General features: G+C 41.2%; 1 protein-coding gene across 2 annotated transcripts in view; it reads left to right on the top strand.

The window, feature by feature from the left end:
* Nucleotides 1-13,494, top strand: part of PKP1 (plakophilin 1) — a 92,451-nt gene that overhangs the window by 36,463 nt on the left and 42,494 nt on the right. The window lies entirely within an intron of this gene.

Genomic DNA, 13,494 nt, shown 5'->3' with positions numbered 1-13,494 from the left:
TTTATATTCAGGTACTCAACCATTTCCCCTATCTGTCCCAGTGGGCTCACACTGTACCTGGTGCAGTGGGGGGATTAACCCCCCTCTTCTTCAAAATGGAGTTCCTATGAGTGTTGGGAGCAGCGCGGCTCCCCGTGCTAGAAACTGCTAGCATAGTTTCATAGAAGAGGGGTTAAGTGATTTGCCCAGGGTCACAAGGAGCAGCATGGGATTTGAACCCACAAACGCAGGGTGCTGAGGGTGTAGCTCTAACCAATGCAACACTCATTTTAACAGAGGCCACCCGAGGTAGCACAACCAATGGTGTTCATAACTCAAGCTAAGCCATGTGCAACCCCTAATGCACTTTATTGAAGTGCTGCCGAGCTTGACAGATTTTAGCCCAGGAGAAATTTTGTTGTTGTGATGCATATAGCAAGATCAGAAAGGATCGCAGAAACTCATTTTGCTCATTCTTTTCAGCTGGCTCCTTAGTGGAGATGGTAGAAGCAGAAACAGTAACAGAATCCAAAAAAGCTTAGTAAAAGCACAGAAGGTCCCAGGTTGTAAGAAATGTAACATGGTGTAGTTTATTATTTAATGTGATACTCTGTTTATGATTCCCCCAGGGAATCTCGAAGCAAATAATAATAGAACCTTATATTACGGTACATACAACAATAACGAATCCAATTACCACTCCCTCCCTCTTCAACCACAAAATAAAAGCATACCTCACTTTTATAAAAACAAAAACACCCCCTCACCCTTCCCCACAAATGTAGAACACATTACACCATAAAAAAAAAACAACAAACCAAAATATTTCTTCAATTTCCTTCTCAAAGAAATGTAATTAAACCTGAAGGACACTAGTAATGACCACTGTAAAGATGGCCCATGATATATAAAAGTGTTTTTTTGTGTATATTGTAACTTCATTATATTAGTGGCGGCAATCCCAAATAGCCCAATTGGGACATAGTCTATAAGCAGTTCCCTCATGTAACTTAAAAACAAAATAAAAACAATTTGAACTTTTCCTCACCAGAAGCCCATGCAAGGCTGTCAATAATGATGAAGCAAGAGCCCAAACTTGAATAAGTCAAAGTGTTAGCTATTGTGTTCTGCAGAACATGTAGGGAGCAATATTCAATTGAGAGCAGTCTGCATTTCACCTTTGATTGTACTGAATAAAGAGAAGTTAAAATAAAAATGGCTGCCACCAGCTGAATTAGACCTGGATATTCAGTATCGGCTCTTTCCTGATTATCGGCACTTAATATCTGAGTATGTGGCAGCCTGCCAGGAGTTGCCCGATGTTCAGTTACCCTTTTAACTTAGGGCAGCCTTTTTTTTTTTTTTTGAACATCATTTTTATTAACGAGACCACAAGAGAAACAAGCATGGGTCCAGAATGACACAGTAAAATTGCAAACACTGGCAAGTAGTACAGAGGCAGAACAATCAGCAACAAAAGTGCAAGATATTCCAATAAAACACAAAACTGGCTAAGAATAAAAACTGCCCGCCTCTCCTGGTAGCCTCATAACGTATGGTCTTACAATATTGGGTTCAGGCGGGGCCTATTCCATTAGACAGTTGGCTCACTCAGATGATTGAGCTGGCACGTTTCGAACTTTGCTATCTTAAACGTTCCTCTAACCCTGAGGTGCTGGCTTATCTGGCTCTTTGGAGGGTATTTCTGCAGTTGCCTCTGGTTCTCCGGCGAGGGTGGGGGGGGACAACTGTATGAATGGGGAGCTTGAGAGGGGTTTGCCTGACTGTTTGATTGTTCTGTGTTGGTTGATATGTGTGTTGTTTCTTGTGTGGGATACTCCTTCAAAACTTTATGAGGGCAGCCTTTTTGCTGTCCTATACTAATCAAATAGATACAGTATAGGCAATCTCCAGGTTAAGAAAGAGTTACGTTTTTAAAGCTGTTCTTAAGTTAAGAACATAAGAATTGCCTCTGTCGGGTCAGACCGGAGGTCCATCATGCCCGGCAGTCCGCTCACGCAGCGGCCCCTCATGTCCAGGACCTGATAGTGCTCCTACCTTAAAACTCTCATACGCTTTTCGCTTATGTCCTGTAGAGTAACCTTCTATCTATTCCCTGCAATCCCCTTCGCTTCCAGGAAGTCATCCAGTCCCTTTTTGAAACCCAGTATTGTACTCTGTCCTATTACCTCATTTGGAAGCGTGTTCCAGGTCCACCACCCTCTGAGTGAAGAAAAACTTCCTTGCATTCGTTTTGAATCTGTCCCCTCTCAGTTTTTCTGAATGACCTCTTGTTTTTGTTGTCCCCGCTAGTCTGAAGAATCTGTCCCTCTCCACCTTCTCTATGCCTTTCATGATTTTATACGTCTGTATCATGTCTCCTCTCAGTCTCCGCTTTTCCAGGGTAAAGAGCCCCAGTTTGTCTAACCTTTCGGCATATGAAAGGTTCTCCATTCCTTTTATCATCCTAGTTGTTCTCCTCTGGACCCTCTCAAGTATCACCATGTCTTTCTTAAGGTATGGTGACCAGTATTGGACACAGTATTCCAGATGTGGTCGCACCATTGCTCGATACAATGGCAGGATAACCTCCTTTGTTCTGGTATTGATACCTTTTTTTGATAATGCCCAGCATTCTGTTCGTTTTCTTTGAGGCCGCTGTACATTGCGCCGCTGGCTTCATTGTTGTATGCACCAATACAACAATGAAGCCAGCGGCGCAATGTGCAGCGGCCTCAAAGAAAGATTTGTATGTAACTCAGAACTTGTAGATTTTAAGATTCTTGCTGCTCCCAGATGACAAAAGGGCCAACTGTCCTACCAGTGTTCCCTCTAAGGTACAGCATGCGCAACCACACACTGTTCTTAATGTGGCCATGCATCATTCCTGAATCTGCTGCAGGAGAAGTGTAGGAGACTGGAAATACTGCTCAGTGAAGCCATGACTGCGTTCTTAAATATGAGTCGTACCTGAGTCAGGTGTCTGTAACTCAGGGACTGCCTGATATCTAAGTTCCACTATAATATAAAGAATTACAATAATCCAACCAAGATGCTATTAGGGAATAGGCAACTGACCAAAGATCCTGACAAGGCAAATAAAGTCACAAGTAATGCAATAATTATAGCTCACAAAATGGAAGCTTCACCACTGCTGAAATCAGGCCATTAAAAGATAATTCTGAGTCCAATATTTATTACTAATTGGAACCTCCACTACATCAATTGAATATGATAGATCTCTCTTTAGACAAGATAGCCACAAAGACTTGCATGTAGGTTTAATTTTGTTTTAAGAGCCTGAAGTTCTATCCAAACAATTATAAAAATTGAATAACCACATCCTGTAAATCTCTATCTGCCACTGCCACAAGTGGGATGTCATCTGCAGTGATATGAAAGTGAAAGCCATAAGCTTCAATAATACTGTATCTGCCAATGGTGCCAAGTAAATATTGAATAACATGGACTATAAAATAGATCCTTGAGGTATCTCCAAGAAAATCAGCCTCATTCTGGAAAAAAAAATTTCTGTCGTTTGAACTATGAATGTTCTTTCAATAAGAAATGAACCAAACCACTTCAGGACCTCACAGCCCACTTCAATTTCACTTAACCATTGCATCAACAATAAAATGTCGGAGGTGTTAAATGCTGATTTGAAATCCAACAGGACAATCACACAGTCCTTCCCTTGAACACCATGGACAGGCCAAAACTGTGGAGCTCTAATAGCATCATCTCAGTGTTATAATATGGACAAAATACAGATTGATTCTTATGCTAATGCCTTTTCAATAATTTTCCCTAAAAATAGGAGGGTTGCCACAAGGTGGTAATTCTTACATCTGAAACATCCAAATTTGTTTTCTTTAGAAACAGCGTAAGCACTGCTTGTTTCAAAGAGCACAAAAACATACACTCCCTCAAAGAGGCTAAAATTAACCAATTCTAGAAGAGGGGATTGCCAGAGGTCAACTGGAGTTTAAAACACTCTACAAAAAATGAAGCTGGCCAGACTAAATTGTCTTTAAGGTCCTTATCTGCCATCATTTTTGATCAAATATATTGAATATGCGATGATTGGGTGGTGAGGTGATAGTTTTGGGGTTCGCCCCTTATTTTCACCTCCACATCTCTGAGCACTGGCTTCTCTATAAATTGATATGATTTCCAAGAAATACTATTGAATATATGGGAGTGATTTTGCATCAGATTTGCAATAGTCTCTTTAATCACTCACAATACATCAAGTATTGAATTTGTGGTCCCCCTGATCTACTTATTAAACTGAGGCATAGGACGCCTATATGGACTGGAAATAGGTTAATTTGTGCAGCCGTCCTGTCATCTGTTTGTCTGGTTTGAATGCTTACTTCACCATTGCAATTTGTAGTTCTTTTTTTATGCAGGGCTGGCAGTAGATGGTGACAATTAGGGCAATTGCCCTGGGCCCCCATGCCACAGGGGGCCCCAGTCTGCCTCAAGCTGAACAAGACCTAGTTTGCAGGTTTTGGGGGCTCCTTCCCAATTTCTGCCCCGGGACCCTGCATGTCAGCCCTGTTTCTCTATGTTATTTTTTTAAGCAATAGCTTAGCACACGCTGTCAGGTCATCTTGTTTCCATCCTCCAGGCCATTATGCTTTATATTGCACTGATAAAAGAACTATCCAAAGATGTGATGACACATGAGCTGTCAAAGCCTTTCTTATAGGTCTCATTTTCAGATGTGGAAACTGTTTCTGTTGGTTTCTGCTGGCAATTTCTGCTGGCTGGTTTCTGCTGTTTCTGTTTTCTGCTGGCAGTAGATGGTGACAATTAGGGCAATTGCCCTGGGCCCCCATGCCACAGGGGGCCCCAGTCTGCCTCAAGCTGAACAAGGCCTAGTTTGCAGGTTTTGGGGGCTCCTTCCCAATTTCTGCCCCGGGACCCTGCATGTCAGCCCTGTTTCTCTATGTTATTTTTTTAAGCAATAGCTTAGCACACGCTGTCAGGTCATCTTGTTTCCATCCTCCAGGCCATTATGCTTTATATTGCACTGATAAAAGAACTATCCAAAGATGTGATGACACATGAGCTGTCAAAGCCTTTCTTATAGGTCTCATTTTCAGATGTGGAAACTGTTTCTGTTGGTTTTCTTGATTGTTCATGAGAGCCTAGATGCATAAGAGGAGGAAACAGGGAATGACACGCATTTTGAAATAAGCAGATGAGCTGCTTCAAGCCTCACGATCAGGGTGGAACCTGTTTTGCTGAGTTCATTGACCTAGCATTCCCCTAAGGCATGGGAGAGACCCACTCTGAGCGTGTCTGTACTGAATCAGATATCAGACTCTGGTCTGTTCCTTTGGGATGAGAGAAATTGTGCAAAAAAAAAAAATGAAGCAAAAGATAACAATTTAAAGACTGTTTCTGAAACACTGGACTTTGTCAGCACCAGAGTTATCCATCAGACTTGGAGATGCAATGATGCCCAGTCATGGAAGCCAGATCCTCCATTCTGCCACTAGACTGTGGACAGTCATTACCTACAAGAGTTAGTGGTAGATATCAGCCCCTCTACCAAGTTCTTCCTATTTCATGACAGATATATGTCACTTGAAGCCCAAATAATGAAGTTACGGCTGTCTTTTTTTGGTCACACCATCAGAAGAGAGAGAATGAAGGAACCAGGCAAAGAGGGCGACCTACAATCAGATGGCTGGACACGTTGAAAACAACCTGGGGATGACGCTGGAAGACAGACTAGCACAAAACCAATTTCTTTCTACATCCGCAATTCATCAAGTCGCTAGGACTCGAGCACGAGTCGATGGCACTTAACAACAACAACAACCAAGTTCTTCCTATTTCATGACAGATATATAATAATAGGATGTCCTAGAGGATGTAGCTCAATTTTCCTTATTGGAATTACCTATGAAAGACAGATTTACCTCTCTCTGCACTGAATAGAGTAAAACTAGGACTGGATCTGCTTGTGCCTTTTGGCATAGGGCAGGGGTGGGCAACCTCAGTCCTCAAGGGCTGCAACCCAGTTGAGTTTTCAAGATTTCCCCAATGAATATGCATGAGATCTAATTGCATGCACAACTTCCATTTATGCAAATAGATCTCAAGCGCATTCATTGGGGGAAATCCTGAAAACTTGACTGGGTTATGGCCTTTGAGAACTGAGGCTGCCCACCCCTGGCATAGAGCAATTTGATTCATTGACTTTATATGCCACTTAGATTCAGTTGGAAATGAATTTTAAAGCTTTTAAAACACTTTTGAAAACATATTTATTCAATCTAGCATTTGGGGGCAGGACATTCCTCAGAATGACCATATTTATAGATTGTTTGTATTGATCCTTTCCGGGTAGGATTTAAGGAATTAATCTGCAAAAAACAGCAATATAAAATGTTATTTCTATTTAAGCCAGGTCTTTTCTTTTTTAATGGAATTCCTTTTCTCTTAATATATTGTATTGTAAACCACCATGAACAGTAGTATACTATTGCAGTATATCAAGTTTTAATAAACATATAAAAGTTTAAAAGCGGTTTACATAAAAAGAATAATACAATACAATCAAATACAAATCATTTAAAATAATAGCAACAGTTAAGAACACAAAAATTTAACAAACAAATCTGCAAAATTACAAATTCAAATATTAAAAAAGGCAGAAGAAAAATAGCCAAGTCTTCTGACATAAAAACAGGAAGTATGAAAGCAGATAAAGCCCATACACCCCCCTTCCAGTCTGCCCATTTTATCTTTTGGAGCATACCATAAATCCCAGTTGATCTCTGCCATTCCAGGGATCTTCTGGGCTTTCCAGGCTTCTCTGCATTCTGTTAGTCCTTTAATCTCTATCACCTCCTCTGTAAAAACATTTCATGCCTCCACTACTCTTTTGGTGAAGAAATATTTCAGTTTCTCTGAGAAAGGTTTGCTTCTTGTATGTTTTTCACACCTATTGAAATATTTGAATGTTTCTTATATATATATATATATATATAAGAGGGGAAAATGTTATTTAAGAGCATAAGAATTGCTATTCTTGGTCAGCCAATAGCCCATAGTGGCAACATCCCAAGCTACCAATTCCAGGGCAAGCAATAGCTTTTCTCAGGTCTACCTATATAATGGTTTATAAACTTTTCCTCCAGGAATTTATCTGAACCTTTTAAAACCCACATGACTATAAAATTTACATATTATCTCCAGCGTAAGAACTAGCTCTGAGATGCTGTGGGTGCTTGAGTACCCCTAATATTGAGCAAACTCTTTTACTATGTCCGGGGATAAGCTAATTTCCTGTGGGTTCAGCTCCCCCAATCATTTATAAAAAGTTGGTTCCTAAGATCTGCAGATGTTCCATGTTGGCTATGATGTCACCGATGAAATCACACATAACACATAAGTGGACCTATTTTCTTCTGTCAATGCACGTGTGTAACTTCCTTCTTCACTGTGTTGTAACTATTTCCCCAAGCTGATACATAGGCCTCTTATTCTGTAAATCGCCTTGAACCTGTACTGGAAAAGTGTGATTTAAAAATCCTGATTAGATTAGAACTATTCTTGTTGTCATCCATATATACTGTTCTGAACATGGCCTTTTCTAAAGATACTATGTGATCGGTTTAAAATAGTTTAAGACAACTTTTATTCCTTGCTAATCAGGTACCATGCAACGTATTTACCAATTGGGTCAATACTGAATCTGCAGTGGCCAACATTTCTTTACAAGCTTGGATATTCAACACTCAGATTCCTGGGTACCATTGATATCTGATATCTGGATACTTACTTGGTTACTTAGGATAGCCTTTTTCTATTCTTTGTTAAACAGGAAGTGAATACTGCCACTGAATATCAGTGGTGCCCGGATAACCCCCTACCTCCACATAGACTCTGAGATTGCTCAGATTTTCAGTGACACTATATTGGTGAGTGCTGCTGAAAAATTCTGTCATTCCTGGTCAGTGTGTTTTAACTGGTTCATAGTCAAATGCGCGCAAACATTGAAGCCTCCTACACAGCCTCCACTACCATGATCCCATCTCCCCAGCACTCCGCGCTGAACACTGGCTCACAATTAGCCAACGCTGTGTATTCAAGGCCCTGGCAATAGCACACAAAAGAATTTATGCCACCACCCCCTCCTACATAAAATCCAAGCTACCCATCTACATCCCCACCCGCGCTCTCCGCTCAGAAACGGAGATACGCCTATGCATCCCCCCCGGAAGGTCCATCCTCTCAGAAACCACCCGCAAACGCTCCTATAGCCACTTCGTTCCCCAACTCTGGAACCAACTCCCCCCCTCAACTCAGACTACAGAACTCACTAATGACATTCCGGAAAATGGTAAAGACCCTCCTCTTCAACTAAAGGTCACCCTCAGTCTACACCCAACCCCTTAAACCCCTCTACCCTTCTTTCTCCATTCTAATCTTCTGCCTAAATTTCTGTATAGTCCACTCTCAGCCTTTACGCAAATAACTTGTATCTAAACTAAACTACTTATATTTAAACTACTGTTCTTAATTTGCTGTATAGTCCCTATATTTATACTGCTGCACAGTCTCGTATGTCCAAGTATTTAAATCTACTGTATAATCTTGTATGTTCAATTCACTCCATTGTGAATGTTTACTTGTAAACCGTTCTGAGCTACTGGGAGGATGGGATAAAAATCTAAATAAATAAATAAATCCTGCGCGTGATTGTTTTGCGTGCAATTGTGTCACGCTCAGTTATCGTGCATGTGATTGTAGTTGCACGCATTTGTGTTGTGTGCAATTGTGTTTGCGTGTAATTGTGTTGCGTGCAATTGTCTGTGCGCATTTGACTTCCCTATCCCCTAGTATATTTCATCTCTAATAAGTCTTAATTTGTCATAGTTTTAGTTTTACCCTCCTTTTATTTTATTTCAACTAAATCTTAAATTTTATTAGATTTTTCTAATTTTTAATATTGTAAACCGTCCAGATACATGTGATGGTCGGTATATCAAGCCTTAAATAAGCTTGAAACTTAAACTTGAAACTTGACTTGCCACCGGTTTAACTTGGTGGGAGCCTTCCTACGATTAAATCACACTGAGGGTGTAATTCGTCAATGGGTTATTTTATCACAAGTCGTTCTAGTTCATTGGATAAAATGGTTTCATGTGCTAAAATAACCCGTCTTAACTGTGGCACCCACTGATGAACTTCCCCGAGTATTCTGACCTGCAAAGACAGAAGTAAATCCATTCTGGCTGATTTGTGGGAAAATGGAGAAAAAAATGTTGTGCTTGGTTTCACTCAAAAAAATAAAACAGTGGAGATGTCCAACCATCAGTGCTGTTTATTAACAAAGTGACCCAATGATTCGACCTGTGCGTGTTTTGGCCAGCAAGGCCTGCCTCAGGAGTCTCTCAACGTTTCACGTCATATCATACTGTACAAAATGTCACAAGATGTAATAGCAACACAAGTGAAAAAAAACCTATCATCATTTGCATGGACACTGCAACTCGAATTCACATAAAAGGGCAACCCAAATTCGGGATGCTTTATCAGTTGGTTTTACTGAAATGAACGTACTCCTTTTTGCCTCTGAAATATTGGGGAACCCGAAGGAGCTCTGCAAAAACCCAGTAGACATTACGATGAGACATTCTCCCTAGATTACAGATTGACAACTTTTTTAGAGCATAAGTGGACCTATTTTCTTCTGTCATTGCATGCGTACACACACACACACACACACAGAGTGGGCCTATTGTCTTCTGTCATTGTGTGTGTGCCCGCACACACGACTACGGGGTTGCATTTGAGATTCTGCAGAGAAGGGAGTATCCTTTGGAACTAACATAGGGTGTGTTGAGTTGAAGACATGAGAAAGGTGTCAGTAGTAGTCAAGCAGGTTTTCCGAAGGGTCCCTCCTACCACACCTTAAAATGAGGTTAATAGCTACAGGGTGGAAATGTCCTTTGAAAGTTATACATCTCCTCCTGCAGAGCACAGTCCAAGAATCAAAAGTACTGAATAATCTCCACGCCAGAAAATCCAAACACCCAAGAAGCCGCCAGAGTAATCATTCAGAATACACTCTCTTTCAAAAACAAAACTTACTCTTAAGGAAAATAATTTTGGATCCACAGAATAGAGTAACAAGTGAATGTTGTCATTTCAAAAATCTGAACAATTACTGGTTCCACATAAATCCTATAATTATGTGTGATACCAGAATATTTCCCTGTATCGGTAGCATAGAATATTGCTACTCCTTGGGTTTTGGCCAGGTACTAATGACCTGGATTGGCCACCGTGAGACTGGGCTACTGGGCTTGATGGACCATTGGTCTAGCCCAGTAAGGCTAATCTTATGTTCTTATATAAAAATTATAAACATTGAAGCATTACTTTCCTTTGGAGAAAGCATGGACCCAACATGCTCCTGTGTTTTGGCAGGGCTGCATCTGGGCCCTGGTAGATATCAAACTCAGGCCCCCTTTTAAGAAGGCTATGTTTTTATCACCAGTCATAGGTCCAACGCTCATAGGAATTCTATAAGCCTCAGAGTTTTTACTGCTGTTGCCGGCGATAAAAAAAAGTCTAACGTGGCTTCAGAAAAGGAAGGGTCAGTTCATTCTGAAATCTATTGTGCCATAGGCATCAAGTAAAGACAGACTCATCCCAGAGGTATTTGTTCTGTTTGTCTGTTTTGATTAGGTTGTAAGCAGGGATGATCTCTTACATGTTTTTAATGTATAGTGCTGCATATGTCTGGGAGTGCTATAGAAATGATAAGTAGTGGGTATAATTTATTATTACCGAGTTTCCCCGAAAATAAGACCTAGTGCGTTTTTTGGACCTAAAATTAATATAAGACATTGTCTTATTTTTGGGGTAGATCTTATTTTTTTCATGTACAATTATCATTTCTCCCTTCCTCTCCTCCATCCCAATTCTTCCTCTTTCCTTTCTCTCCCCCACATGTGCATCATCTTTCCTCCCCTCTTACTCATCCCCTTGTGCCTTCCCTCTGCAGCATCTTTCTATCTCTCCCTCCCACCCATCCCTCGTTCAGCAGAACCCTTGCACAGCATCTTTTTATCCCTCCCATCCGTGCAGCAGAACCCTTAAGCAGCCCCACCTCCTCCGCCGTGCAGCCAAACCCCCGCTGACCCTCCCATCCTTCCATCTCTCCCTCGCATCTGAACCCCGCCGACCACAAGACCTATATACCTCCCTGCAAAGCGCAGCATCGGCAGCACTCTAAACAGGCTGCTTCGCGGCTTTCTCCCGCCAGGGCCTTCCGTGTGCCGCGTTGCTGATGACATCATCAATGATGCGGCAGAAGGAATGCCCCAGCGGGAGAAGGCCATGAAGCAGCCTGTTTAGAGTGCTGCTGACGCTGCTCTTTGTAGGTCTTGCAGTCGGATGGTCGGTGGGGTTTGGACGGGAGGGAGAGATGAAAAGATGGGAGGATCAGCAGGGGTTCGGCTACGCTGCGGGGGTGGTGGCAGAGGAATGGGGGAACAGGGGAAGCGCTGCTGCCAGTGAATCCAGGGACTAGGGCTTATTTTTGGGGTAGGGCTTAAATTAAGACCTACCCCGAAAATCATGCTAGGGCTTATTTTTGGGGTAGGTTTTATTTTCGGGGAAACACGGTATAAATTTACTATACCGACAAAATTTATAATGGGCACGTTAGCGTACACATAAATTTAGCATGCACTAAAATGGCTAACGAGCCTTTGTAAAAGAACATAAGAACATAAGCAGTGCCTCTGCTGGATCAGACCAGAGGTCCATCATGCCCAACAGTCCTCTCAAGCGGCGGCCCATCAGGTCCAGGACCTGTATAGTAACCCTCTATTTATACCCTTCTATTTCCTTTTCCTTCAGAAAATTGTCCAAACCCTTCTTGAACTCCAATACTGTACCTTGTCCTATCACGCCCTCTGGAAGCGCATTCTAGGTGTCCACCACCCTTTGGGTGAAGAAGAACTTCCTAGCATTGGTTCTGAATCTGTCCCCTCTCAATTTTTCCGAATGCCCTCTCGTTCTTGTAGTTCTTGAAAGTTTGAAGAATCTCCACTTTCTCTATGCCCTTCATGATCTTATAGGTCTCTATCATGTCCCCTCTAAGTCTCTGCTTTTCCAGGGAAAAGAGCCCCAGTTTCTCTAATCTTTCAGCATATGAAAGGTTTTCCATACCTTTTATCAGTCGCGTCGCTCTCCTCTGAACCCTCTCGAGTATCTCCATACCTTCCTAAAGTACGGAGACCAATATTGGACGCAGTACTCCAGATGTGGGCGCACCATCGCCCGATACAACGGCAGGATAACTTCTGTCATTCTGGTTGTAATACCCTTCTTGATTATGCCTAGCATTCTATTCGCCTTCTTAGCGACCGCTGCGCACTGTGCCGACGGCTTCATTGTCTTGTCCACTATTACTCCCAAGTCCCTTTCTTGGGTACTCTCACCCAATAACAGCCCTCCCATCGTATAGTCTCTTTCATTAGAGATATTCATTAGATATATTTCCATCTCTCCTATCCTCTACAGGAAATAAAATAGAGATTGTGAATAATTTTTTTTGTAGTTTTTTTCCTTGTAATTTTTTTATAACTTTTAAGCTTATTTTTCATGTAACTCTAGACTGAAAAAAAAATAATTTGTATAATTATAAAGCTGATTCCTTTTCTTTTCTACTTTATATGAGACAATGATTAAAAGAAGGACACTTTTTTCTATGGCTTATATGAGAATCCCCCTTCCCTCTCCATTGCTGTGATTGCTTTCTTAGCACCTGCCTCCCACATTCTCCCCTTCGCAGCACTCAAGTCCAAATCCTTTTCTCTGAAACATCAAATTCTTTTAATTCTGACTCACTTGGGAAAGTACTGACTCAGGATTAATTCATGAATTTTCAGACAAAGGAGACACTTGAATTCCCTCCTCATTTCAAAAAACAGGTGCGGTTTAAAACCATGTAAAATAAACATAAGATAAGGATGCGATGAAGGCAGAATTGTATTATGCAGAGATCCATAATGCTTAGAAACCTCACCATGATGTAAATGACTTATAACCCTACATGGAAACATATAGACCAGTGGTCTCAATCTCAAACCCTTTGCAGGGCCACATTTTGGATTTGTAGGTACTTGGAGGGCCTCAGAAAAAAAAATAGTTAATGTCTTATTAAAGAAATGACAATTTTGCATGAGGTAAAAACTCTTTATAGTTCATAAATCTTTCCTTTTCTGGCTAAGTCTTAATAATAATATTGTCATTTACAGCGAATGAGACATATGATCAAGAAACTGTTTTATTTTATTTTTGTGATTATGATAAACATACCGAGGGACTCAAAATAGTACCTGGTGGGCCGCATATGGCCCCCGGGCAGTGAGTTTGAGACCACTAATATAGACAGAGATATTTAAAATAATTCACCTATTAGTGCATCTAGCTTTATAACTCTGATAGACTTCTGGACTGTCTGTTTTTCTT

The sequence above is a fragment of the Geotrypetes seraphini genome, chromosome 13, assembly GCF_902459505.1.
Source record: "Geotrypetes seraphini chromosome 13, aGeoSer1.1, whole genome shotgun sequence".
NCBI lineage: Eukaryota > Metazoa > Chordata > Amphibia > Gymnophiona > Dermophiidae > Geotrypetes > Geotrypetes seraphini.
The sequence above is the reverse complement of the archived record's forward strand: the minus strand, read 5'-3'. Positions and strand labels throughout refer to the sequence as shown.